This window comes from Cyphomyrmex costatus, unplaced genomic scaffold (assembly GCF_001594065.2).
Source record: "Cyphomyrmex costatus isolate MS0001 unplaced genomic scaffold, Ccosl1.0 scaffold330, whole genome shotgun sequence".
NCBI lineage: Eukaryota > Metazoa > Arthropoda > Insecta > Hymenoptera > Formicidae > Cyphomyrmex > Cyphomyrmex costatus.
In genome coordinates this window covers 37,826-50,220 of record NW_017277451.1, presented here as the reverse complement: position 1 = coordinate 50,220, position 12,395 = coordinate 37,826, and the positions used below count along the sequence as shown (strand labels likewise).

The 12,395-nt window shown below is 38.8% G+C and overlaps 1 long non-coding RNA gene across 1 annotated transcript in view; it reads left to right on the top strand.

Moving 5' to 3' along the window:
• Positions 1–12,014, top strand: part of LOC108775946 (uncharacterized) — a 158,672-nt gene extending 146,658 nt beyond the window's left edge. The window contains exon 3 of the long non-coding RNA XR_001940774.1: positions 11,809–12,014. This is a non-coding gene — a long non-coding RNA (uncharacterized LOC108775946). The remainder of the gene's footprint in view (positions 1–11,808) is intronic.
• Positions 12,015–12,395: the final 381 nt, after the last annotated feature.

The following is a 12,395-nucleotide window of genomic DNA, read 5'->3' as shown; positions in this document are numbered from 1 at the left end:
AGTCTACACGGTCCCGTCCTTTCGAAGCCGCGAATCCGATTCGACTCCTCCGTGAATGTAACGCAGAGAGGGGGTGGGCACGATGACGACGCAAGGAGAGGACGGACGAGAGGCGGTTTGGCAAAAGGAAACGCAAAGAAAGCTTTACTCTGTACTTCTCATTAAGAAAACCACGCTCTTTCTTTCTTCTCTCGTCGTTCAAGGAAGCGAGAGCCGCTTCTTAGTGCTCCCCGAGCACCTTTTTTTTTTCTCGTAGACGCGAAACCTTAACGGGTGTCGAAAGAGCGCGACAAAGGAACGTAAAAGTCGCTGCTTTTGTGGCGAATTCACACTTTGTGTCATCGTAACACGTACACCATATATCGCATGCGAATAGCTTCTCTCTCTTGCAAACGATTGTGTGTATACAGAAGGAACAGTTTTGTTGCGATATTCGAAAATTTAGTTACATACAGATCTGAAAGTAATTTTGTTAAACCGTCAAAATAATTTTTAACTTCTCTTTCTTTGTTTCTTTTCGTGTTTTTTCACGCACATTCAGATAATATTTTAGCAGAAAATAATTTCTGGAATTATATTAATAATTACTTTATCACATTATATACTTTCTATTTACGAAAAATAATTTTTCACTTCCGATTGCCATCTGAACTCTAGAATAATCTTCGGTCCCGCAATCTCTTTCTCCTGCTCGCTAGTATTTTAATTCGTCGACCGTGTTTTCGCGTAACCCCCTCGAAGTCTCTCCCTCCCGCGACTCTCGTCTGGCGCAACTTATTTTTTCCTCCTTTACTGAGCCAGGTTTACTTAAGATATTAAAGCGCTCACCCTCTAGCTTTTCTTCCGTTTCCCTTTCCACTTCGTCTTCTTCTTTCCACCGATAGTCGTCCTTCTTCATGGCATTCTTCCGTGAGAGTTCGGAAGCCTCCACGCTTAATTTGTAAGCAGATTTTTGCGCTAATCAACGGATTTAAGGAGCTCGGACTGTCTCGTAGGCAAAAGGGAGAACGAAAAGACAATGACACCAAAGATAGGGGACAAGAAAGTCATTTGAATTTATTTTAATTATCCTAACGAACAAGTCTCGAGAAACCTTAACGAATTATTTGCTCGAATATGATTGTGCAGAATTTCTAACGAAGGATCGACCGATCGTCGCTTCTCTTTAGGGTCCCTAATGTTCCTCCCTCTCCTCCCTTCCCGTTCTTTCCTTCATCAATCATCGACGATGAAAGTGTGATTCATAAATCGATAGTTCCTCGTTTCGATGGAAAAAAATTGGCCTAGATCAATGATACGATATTAAATATTTCGACTATTAATATATAAAATTCTATCAAATTTCAAGAAAATCTATTTAAAATTGTAACCGTAGAATTATTTATTGTACCTATATTATCTCCGTTATGTTCTTTATTATCAGAAATGCTTTTATTAAAAAGTATGGCGTGCATCAATTTTGCATATAACAGAAATCTTGCATGCTACAAAATAATAGGAAGTACTAATCCAGGTCGTTTCTGCTTCCCCCTCGGACATAGATAGAAACGTATATACTCGAGATAGTTTGTCGGTCGCTTTTACGAGAGAACTGCGTACGACGTATAGAAAACTGTGACGTATAATATGATAGATCGCAACGATTCTTTACGGACCTCACCCATTGTGCTCTCTCCACTGCGATCGACTAGCGTGACCAGCGCGCGACAGGGTGACTCGGCCTTTTCTATGCTACAGAAAAATCCGAGGCCACATAATCCGTCTGCATAAAGTGCAATACTAGCGACATAAAAAAATGCAACTTATCTCGCTTATTTAATCTTTAATTGAAACACCTCGTTTTATGCTACTTATTGTTGCATCATACATTGCCGTATTTTCAAGCAGCAACTATTATCTTGCATAATACAAATTATATAAATTTTACTATACATTGATGCAGACATTAATATATGTATATACGACTAGTAACAAGTTGTAGTTCTATATATTTGACGATATGAGTCACAAAGTAATATTTTAAATAAGAAATATAAAAAAATCAACGGGCAAATAAGGTCTATACGAAAAAAAGAACAGAAAAACAATGTAAATACTCTCTCTCTCTACTTGAGAGAGAATTTATATTCTTAATAATTGCAGCAATGTAGAAATTACGAGCAAAATTTCAACATGATCCTCGTGACTACGCTGCTTCAGTGGGATTAATTTTCATCATAAGTATTTCACATTAATGCCGAAGTAAGCTAAGACGATTGAAAAAAACAACGCCTGGTGTAAATCTATATCCATCCTACGCGGATCACATCGTTAGAGTTGTCTCGTACCGTGATTCATCCGACGCGCAGGTCTCGGAATAGCATCGAACTCGCACACGCGGCCGATTTCCCCGTAAAACGTGCACGCTCCGACGTCGTCCTCCGGTATGTCTGACTGTGGGCGGAGTGGGTTGCGCATTTGCAATGCAAACGATAACACGGCGTATCGCACGAAAACGTGCGCACACAGAGACGCAGCCGGACGGACGTCGGAAGAGAGAGAACGAGTGGCGAAGTATCGAGAAAAGAGAATTGTCACCCTCTCTCGAGAGGATTCCGAGCGCGGACATGATCTCTCTCTCTCTCTCTCTTGTTCCTTTTTCTCGCGCCTCCTCTCGCGCTGCCACCGCCGCGCGATGGATCTGATTATCGGATGGACCACCTCGATGAAGTTATTCGCGATTTCCGTAATCTGTCCGGATTTGTCTCGGTTAGGAGATTTTACGGCTCGTTTTATCGGGATTATTTCGCGTAGTCGTGATGACGCATATTGTATCGCGCCATTATTCGAAAGGGATGCCATCGCGCTTTATTATTGTCGATTAACATATTTCTATATCGTTGCCGGGCCTCGAAAAATTTTCTTTAATCGCCGTGATTTCCACGTTTATAAATGGATACTTTTATACACTTAGCTCTATCTTAAGAGAAAGCTTCTCAGCTCATTTAATCTTTATTTATTACTTAAAAAGAAATAAAATCGGCTTACTTATATCTTTTGAGCTTTTAGTTTTTCCTTTTTGCATTTCACACGTTCTATATTCTACTATATACATATATTTAAAATATAAAATAAATTATTTTATCGAAAAATTCTATTTTCGCTTTTCCTCGCTCAGCAAGGGAGAGAACGGTGTGCCCTTCCCTTCCCCCCTTCAACATTTCTCAGACGCGCACGGAAACTTTGCGCCCCATCAATCAGCGGGAGAACAAAGTACAAACTTTTTTCTGGCACATACCACATTTCATTTACGCCGACCAGCGACGGTATCTTATGATCTCTCTGCGAAACGGTGCTGCGGCACAGCCACGCAAGTTGAACCAAGCCGACCCAACTACGAACCTGCAGGCAACCCCTTACGGCCCCGTCATCCTTCATAGCTACACTTACGCAACCCTCTTGCGCGATAGAGGCAAGCGGCAAAGTGGCAGCAACGTCGGGATATACCGAATACCGTTCCGTGGCACGCGGAACACGGAATATCCGTTTTAGAAATGAGCTTACTTTAAGGCCGCCCGACAACCCTCCTTCGTACGTATATACGTGGGATCCCTCCGCGCGATGGAGATCGGTAATTAATCATTTAGGGCGGTGGTCTCGCGAGGGGGTGGACGCTGCTACCGAGGTTGGAATCAGCTAGGAATGGCGCGGACCTTTTCGCGTGCCATTTTCAAACTCAAACCCGCGTCTCCTTTAAATTTACCAATTTTACTGGCGATTTATTAATTTACTGACAAAACTATAAACAGAATAATCCTGCTGCATGTTGAATAAGGTAATCGTTAAATCTTCCCACAAAACTAAATGACAGAAAAGTACATACTTTTTGCCATACATGTATATCTTCCTTTTAACTTTATTTCTAATTATTCATGGTGTATTTAATTCTAATTAATTATATAATATAATTTTAATGGTAAAAAAAGGTGTCAATTTTTTCATTCAATATAAATTTTAAAAAGGGATACGTATATGTAGTACAAACGATTGATCAAATCTGGGTTAAACGTTCGGATCGAGTCCATTCCTAGCAAGCGAATAAAAGGCCAACCTCTACACGGGTGTGCATGAGGTAGGAAATGCCAAGTGGCTAGCGTTGGACTGAGATTGGCTCGAGCCACGCACAAGCGTATACGAAATCAGAACTTCCTCGACGCTTTCGTGCCGACGTCGTAGTATCATACGTATGCGAAAAGTTTAGGGCTTCTTACGCGTGGAACACAGTACGTACACAGTATGCACGATATATCAAAAGGTTCTTATGTATTGGTCATGATGGAAAGCCTACGACACGTTGGCTGACAGCCATATCACGCCTCGTGGACAAATCAAGCTGACATCCACATCTTTGGAAGATGTACGCAATTATAACTCGGTTTCTTTCGATATTATGAGAATTTGATATCATTTAACAAAATGTTGAGAAGCTATGAATAAAACTTGTTTCTTTACACAGCTCTTCTTTCGCTCTCTTTAATTGTTTACTTTATCGTAAAAATAATATACAAATCTTCTGAGTTATAAAGCAAATTGACCCTCCCTCACTGTACTGATTAATTAATCCATAAATTACACAATTACATATATAGGATGTATTCATAATATATACATACATTCACTCTAAAAAAATAAAATCTCACTCTTAAAGATTGAAAACTGAACTAATCTTTTTTAAGACTCTCAATTTTTACTTTTTAGAGTAAGATTTCGCAGCAAAAAATTTAGAGAACATTTTTTATATAAAAATGATTTTAGAGGTATGTAATATAATAACACTTGTATTAAAAATTATATGTTCCAAAATTAAAAAAGAATCAAAGTCGCGCGTGAATATGATAAGACATAATGTCAATTTTTTATCATCTACTTTCTGCGTATAAGTACGACAAAAATCCTACAGGATATTATTACAAAATGCTCAAAACCAATATATTATCTATATATATTGACATAGATTCCAACACATATGCGCAATATGATCAACACGATCTTGTGAAAAAAAAAAAAGAAAAAACGAATACGTTAAGTGACGGTAATGTTTCTCCGAACCCTTTCCTACGTAATGGAAAGGTACGTACGTTCACGCTAAGTACTATGGCAGTACGTACGTACTATACATACGTAAACCGTGTATCCGACGTATGTTCCAGTCGTTATCGCAATCTCGACCCCGTTTGATATAACAGTCACTGTGACGACTATCGTCTTCCGACACGCAAGGCCGCCGCAGCCGCCGGGTTTTGCAAACTCGCGAGGGTCCGCTATAAAATTGTTACAATGCGTGGAGTAACTAATGGCGACGGTGATAATGGCTGATCGGTAGGTAAAAACGGCCGTGTGCGATACATCGCAATGAGCAAAGAAAGGAAAACAGAGAAACAGTTATCTCGTCGTAATATAGCAAACCCTCCGCCATTGCGACATTCATACGCGTTGATGACGTTTCTCAAAAATAGTTCATTGCGCTACTGCGTGCTACGAACGGAAATATCAGTTACGAGTGCAATTAATTGAAAGCCGCACGTGATGGGAATACATTATGCTTGAGTTAAGTGAAGAGATTCTTTAACAGATATCCTGGTATAATTGTGAGAATTAATCTTCCAGAAACGCAATATTTATTATTATAACGTTACATGTGGCATTTACGATTGTTCTATATATGTATATACCACATAAAGCACTCAACATTGATTATGTGTATTAACACGAGATATACTAAATCACTTTACATTAAAGTACATTATCAATAAAATAATGAATAAAAAATATATAAATTCAAAAAATGGATTCCTTAAAATTAAATATAACAATAATAATTCAAAGGGCTGTTTAGGAGTCAGCGCAGTAAGACACAAGCGTAAACATTAAATTTTAAAATATACATCTTCAAAAAGAACGTAATTTCTCTACTACATTCAAATTGACAATAATTGACAATTATTGTTAATTTGAATGTGATGGAGAGATTATACGAAATTTAATTATACGTTACACCAAATTGCGAACTATTTTTAATCTATTCTTGTAATCTACGAATTTTTGGAAAAAACAAAATCATGTCACTAGGAAGCTTACTAACTTCAAAGGCGAATGATTGTGCTTGCCGTATGGATTACATAACTGATGAACAAAACCAACGAAGTTAGGATACTATTTTATATTTTACACTTTTGCTGAGGATGGCCAAAACCAATGGCCGAAACGTCCAAATATATATATATATATATATATATAACTTCTAAACTTGTATAGTTAAGTATATTTTAGAATTTAGTGTTTCCGCTTGTCTTACTGCGCTGACTCCTGAAAATAGCCCCCTGAATTATTATTGTTATATTTACATTATCAATCTTTCTTTTGGTTGCAAAAACTTATATATAAATAAAAAATAACAATAAAATGTGCTGGAATTAAAAACTATATTGTTAATTAATATTTGTCTCTCCAATTGATTTAACCATCGTTTGAAAGTTGTGTAATTACAATTTGTGTGTGCACTGTGACTACAAGCACAAGCGTGCATTTATTCGTAAAATATTTATACAATGCAATTTATTTGTAGTTTAATGGACCAAAACATGCTCCGATATATTAAACCATTTTCAACCTGTATTTGTGAAAAGTTTGTGTGTATAAAACTGCAAAACTTCTAGCAGAAGGATTAACATAAATTTCAATCTTTCTATTTATTATTTCTCAACTATATCTTTATCCTTCATATCTGAAATGACTTGAATAATTCGGTCTTTGACTATATGTCTCTTATTTTGCTCACGCATGACCGACCGAGCTCATAAATATAGTTACTCAGCGGCGGATGAGCAGTAAATTAACGCGAGGATAGATCTAATTACTTGCGAAGGAGTCGGAAGGGTCGGTAAAGACGATATGGGATAGACTTCCTGACAGAATTCATAAACGCGACCGCGACGATCCGGGACAGTTAGGAGGTCGCTAACGAGTGTTTCCTCACGAAGATCTATTCTTCAAATCCGAGCGATGTCCCTAGGGCTGCCATTATCGTTGACTTGGTCGTCTCCGCCATTATCCACCATGACTGCAGCACCCCGTAGCTACATCCTCCCTCTGGTCGCCCACCCCTCCGAATCACGGCCCTCCTCGTTAACCTCGAAACGATCGTTTCGAGGGCTCTCTCTCCCTCTAATCTTCTACGAAGCCCTTCTGCTCTTGCGTTTTGCTCCACCCTCGCCCACCCTCCTCTGCAACGCACAAATACATTTAGTAACGTCAACGCGGGAGAATCCAAAAGAGGGTGGCCTCTCGAGAGTATCTTAATGAGCGCGAGCTTGTCTGATTTGTATAAATACATGCAACTATCATTTTCCTTAGAAAACACTCTGAAGAATATAATAATACTTCTACATCCTGTTATATTTATAATTAGTGCAACTTTTTTTTTTAATAAAGACACGTTAAAATATAATAAAATTTGAAATTGGGTGAAAAAATATACAAACAAAGTTAATTAAATAAAAAAATGTTTAAACCTTTAAACTATAAACTTTTAATAGAGTTTAATCCCCTGTATCACACTTTTTCTTGGAAAATTATAGATTTTCAAGTGCCTGTAGAACCTCAATTCCGTGTATCTTTCGAAAGACCTTCTTTCTCAGTGTACTCACACCGACGAAATAGCAGCCAAGTATTTTTTTCGGATGTATTTTCTTTTTTTAACGCAAACTCGCATGCGGTATTCCGCGGCACGCAAACCGATCAAGTTTGCCTGCCGCGAAAACAAGCCGCTCTTGTTTTCGCGCGATGATCAGTCCACCGTGAATCGCCTCCATCTCCCGCATCTCTCTCTGTTTTTGCGCGCAGAGAAACAACAGTTTCGACGTTCTCTCAACGATAACAAAGGAACGATGAACGGGCCGGACCCGTTCATTTCACCGAGTCGTGAAAAAATATACTTTCGCCGACGATGAGAGCGACGCGAAATATCTGAGGCGTGCGAAGCGCAGTTTACATCAGAGTTCCATGTTTTCCCGGAGGGTACAGCCACGAAGTCACAAAAATTGTGATCGGCCAACTTCGAATTCCATTGACTCGTGTAGGACATGTTATTTTACCCCATTTAATCGGAGCACGCTTTATTTTTCTTAAAAATGTCCACGAAATATAATGTCGATTATCGCATCTGGAGAAATTAAAGATCCACAATTCGCATGGCAATCGCATATTTTTTCTCCGTGAAAAGAGACGGCGAAAAATTTGTATGTCTTTTGTGCGTTATATATATATATATATATATACATATATCTCACGCATGCGATATTAAAACTGTAGCGTTTGATGGGAACGTAATGATTGCGCCGCGCTTCGCCACGGCGCGGCGGTCGGCGATTAAACGTTGATTAGAACTAATTATCGAGCGGCGCGCATTTGCAGGATCCGTCGTTTATAATTCCCCTCGGAAGGAGGAGACTTCCCATAAGATTCGCCTCAGAATTCCACGTGCGGACGCGCGCGTAGACACGCACTGGAAAGTCCGCGCATTCGATAAACGCACGCCGTACGTTGAACCCACTCTCGTCGTATTCACCGACGAGGAAGGGGGCAAAAACCCCAAAGAGCCTATATCACGGAAAAAGTTCCTCTCTCTTGGTAACCTTCTAAACCTTTGATTAAAAATGGACGCGCGGGAAGGGACTGAGACGGCATCGAGGAGGAGCGGCAGAAGCCGCACGCTAACTGATTATTGTATAACGCCGCAGAGTGGATTGCATCTCACCGTCGTTGTTTGCACCGTCTAATCACATAGGATAGGCTGTATTCTTCCGAAACGCACGTCTTCCTATGATTTATCAGAAATTTCGCACGACTACGTACGAACGCGTGGCGCCTCCCCGTAACAACTTCCAATTAATTATCTAATTAACTTCCAAGTAACGGTAATGTTGTTTGTCCTGGCACGAAACGCAGGTAAACGCAATGCACGGCGTACCGCGCGGAAAAAAAGTCACGTTTTTATGTAGATGCTTCTTTTAATGAAGAAAAGAAATGAGATCGCAACAGTTCTTAATGTTACAATAGTCAATTATTTTATTCGCAATTAAAAGAGCCCGTCTAATCTCACATAAATAAGTCTTTTCTATTTCTGTTAGCCGAAAGATTAAAGTATCACATGTGGAGTATCAAAAATTATTTCTCACTTATGTAGGTATTTCCTATGCTACAAAATAAATTTAAGAAAACTTAAACAGAATTATAAAAAATAAATTTGGTGTTATCTCAAATGATCGCGTATTATTGCAATTGTCGAGACACAAACCGATTTCCTTGCAATCTCGACCCCAACTTTGTTCGCTTCACAAATTAAAGTTCCACGATCTGCATCATCTCCGAGGATTTTTCGCGAACTCGGCGTGATACAACTTCGTCGAGATGCACCCCCTAAGGTTGATCTCGTACAAGAACGAGGAGAAGAGGACACGTCGTCGTCGGCGGACGGTCGCGGCAAAAGAAGCAGAAGAGGAAAAGGAAGAAGTAGCGGGGCGGAGACGGAACTCCGTCGTAAATCACCGGCAGTACGGAATAACTGGCAAAAGCGCGATAAATCAGGGATCCCCGGGCACCGAATTAGGAAATTGCCTGCTTAAAAACCGCAATGACGTTAATCCCGGCGTGCCAGCCAGCGAGCCAGCCAGCGAGCTGCCGTTCGACGCGCGTATATATCGGCAATCCGGAAAATAAAACTGATTCGGCCAAGGAGCGATTCCTGGGTAGAATAATGTGGAATAAAATCAACGTAACTCAATCGCGCTTGTCTTTCGAGATCAGCCTCCCCGTCTTCACCATTGATAAATGTACGATATACACCACGAACTACCTGTATACGGAAGTAGCTCGTTTTTCTAATTTGCTGCGTCTGTACTGCGGGTACATATAGGAAAAAACGTTGTTTGGGAAGTACCCAAGATACTCTGTATGGTGATATTCGATGCGAACTATAGTCTCACGAAAACGAAACCATACGCCGCAGTTTTCATGCGCGCGCTGACGAGATCCCAAGAAATGATGATTAATATTTAGATAAGAAAGATTATTTTCTCAATTACATTTTTTAACTTGTTCTTCTCATTCAAATCGTGAATTTTTTTTAGAAAATACAATAGGTCTCTCTGTTTGCGTTACTTGAAATTCCCAAAAATGTTTATACTTAAAATGAGATAAATTTGTATTTGGCCATTGGGGAGAGTAAGAAAGCAAAGATACACTGAATGCAAAAAGTGCAGATAACGCAAACGCAAATTTAAAGAACCTTTTCTAGAAAGTTATCCGCCATTTACTCTAACTTCAACTTCCTTTGTTTAAAGTTTTTTATTTATTAAACTTAATCCTCTCCTATGGCAACATAAAATTTTAATTCTCTTTCATCAGCAATAAGAGTCTTCGAGAAACAGTTCTTTTTTTTATATAAGTATTATGCGGATTATATAAAAATCTGAAAAAATTTGATACACTTGTCAAAGCTATATCAAAAAGTTTTTAATCATCATATAAATATATATGAAATTTTTTCTCCTTATTTCTTATAGATTTAATTATATCTACCAATTCGCAATCAAAATATCGATGATATCTTTAAAGATTTCATTAGTCGACGGAAAATTAACGATATTAACCATATTAACAAAAGTTAAACCTCTTAAACTTTATAATGACATTTATACACGTTCACCGACAATCCTCGCGATTGTCGTTTCGAGAATTTGAAACGCATGATGCACAGCTGATAGACATCTACGACCGACTGCCGTGACATTCAATATTGCCAGATTTTCGATCTGATATCTGACAATTGACCGGAATTAATGGCTAACCGGTGCACGAACCGATCGCGCGCGCCAGCCGGTCCAACTTCCCTCTTCCGGAATATGAAATGGTGCGCTAATGAGTTTTGCTCCGCCTAAACAACGTGGCCTAAACATACATAAACGTAAGCGAGCCGTGCCGACGCGATGAGCGGTAAGCATAAGCGATCGACAGCGACATTATACGACGCAGTATAATCGATTACGACGCAATCGACTGCCGGCGCAAACGCGAGATATCCATGAGTCGGCGGCGGGCCGCGGCTGGCCGGACCTGACGAGCACGAATGGACAGACGTTCCGCTTCGACGCATTAATCAAGTTATTAATTATGTAGTCCTCATGCTAATTGAGCCTGTAATCTGCTCGCGCTGCCGTAAAATATCCACGCCGATTTAAGCGGAGCCGAACGCGACAACAATACGTTATCGTTGTTATTATCGCCGTCCTACCGTGACCCATTCCGCTTCCGTTTCGAAATTACGACGCCTTGAATCTCTACTTTCTACAAAAGTGGGAAATGAGGCTTGATAAGAAATGCCGCGATGTAATTTTTTCTAAAACGTCAAAATTATATTTAGTATTTGATTTTTCTATTTATGTTCTCCGCGCTTTCTTACACTTGTATTTTTTTTTATTGCCTAATGAACATTTCTGTCAATATAGATTAGCTTTAATTTCGATTTAATTCTGTATCTTTTTTTAATTCCTAGAAAAAGTAAATTGAACTAAGATTAAAGTTAATTTATAGAAGTGAACATCGGTTTGCAATTCGAGAGAGAGAGAGAGAGAGAGAGAGAGAGAGATTACATCTACATATAATATAATAGAATATGCTAGAAAATATATTATTATAATAGTCTTTTTCAAAACTTTCATACAGTGCTTCATATTTAATTGTTAAACATAATCGCTTAAATTTCTGTTACAGAAGATAGCGACCAGGAAATAAAGAAAAGCTGAAAAAGTGATAATCAGCAGGCAGAACCGCAAGAAGATATTCTTAACTTCGAGAACGAATTTATTCTCGCGCAACTTCTGTTCCACGATCGAGTTTAACAAAGTATCTTGCGTTTCGCTCGTATAATAAATAAATATTCCAACTCACTGAGAGCTCTTATCTTCCAGCAAAAACCCCATGACCCTTCAATAATCGCGACGCGAACTCGCTGATCTACGATCAAATTAATTGGAATTTGGAGCATTTTTCTGCACGTTGATAAAAAATACCGCCAAAACATATCAGCTTCAGAATATTAATCAAAAACGGAATAAAAAGATAAAAAAATAATATTAATGCTAGCCAGCAAGATTGGCCAACATCAAAGAACTTGCTCTTTCTTTTCTGTTTACACAGTGGTATACTTAGAATTTTTAGGTTCTTAATGAAAGTCTATTTTATCCTTATTAAAAAGACAATTAAAAATTTTTATGTTTTAAATTATTATTACTTCTTATACAACAGTGCCGCCGAATTAAAATAAAAATCTAATACAATAAATATGTTGCACAACGACA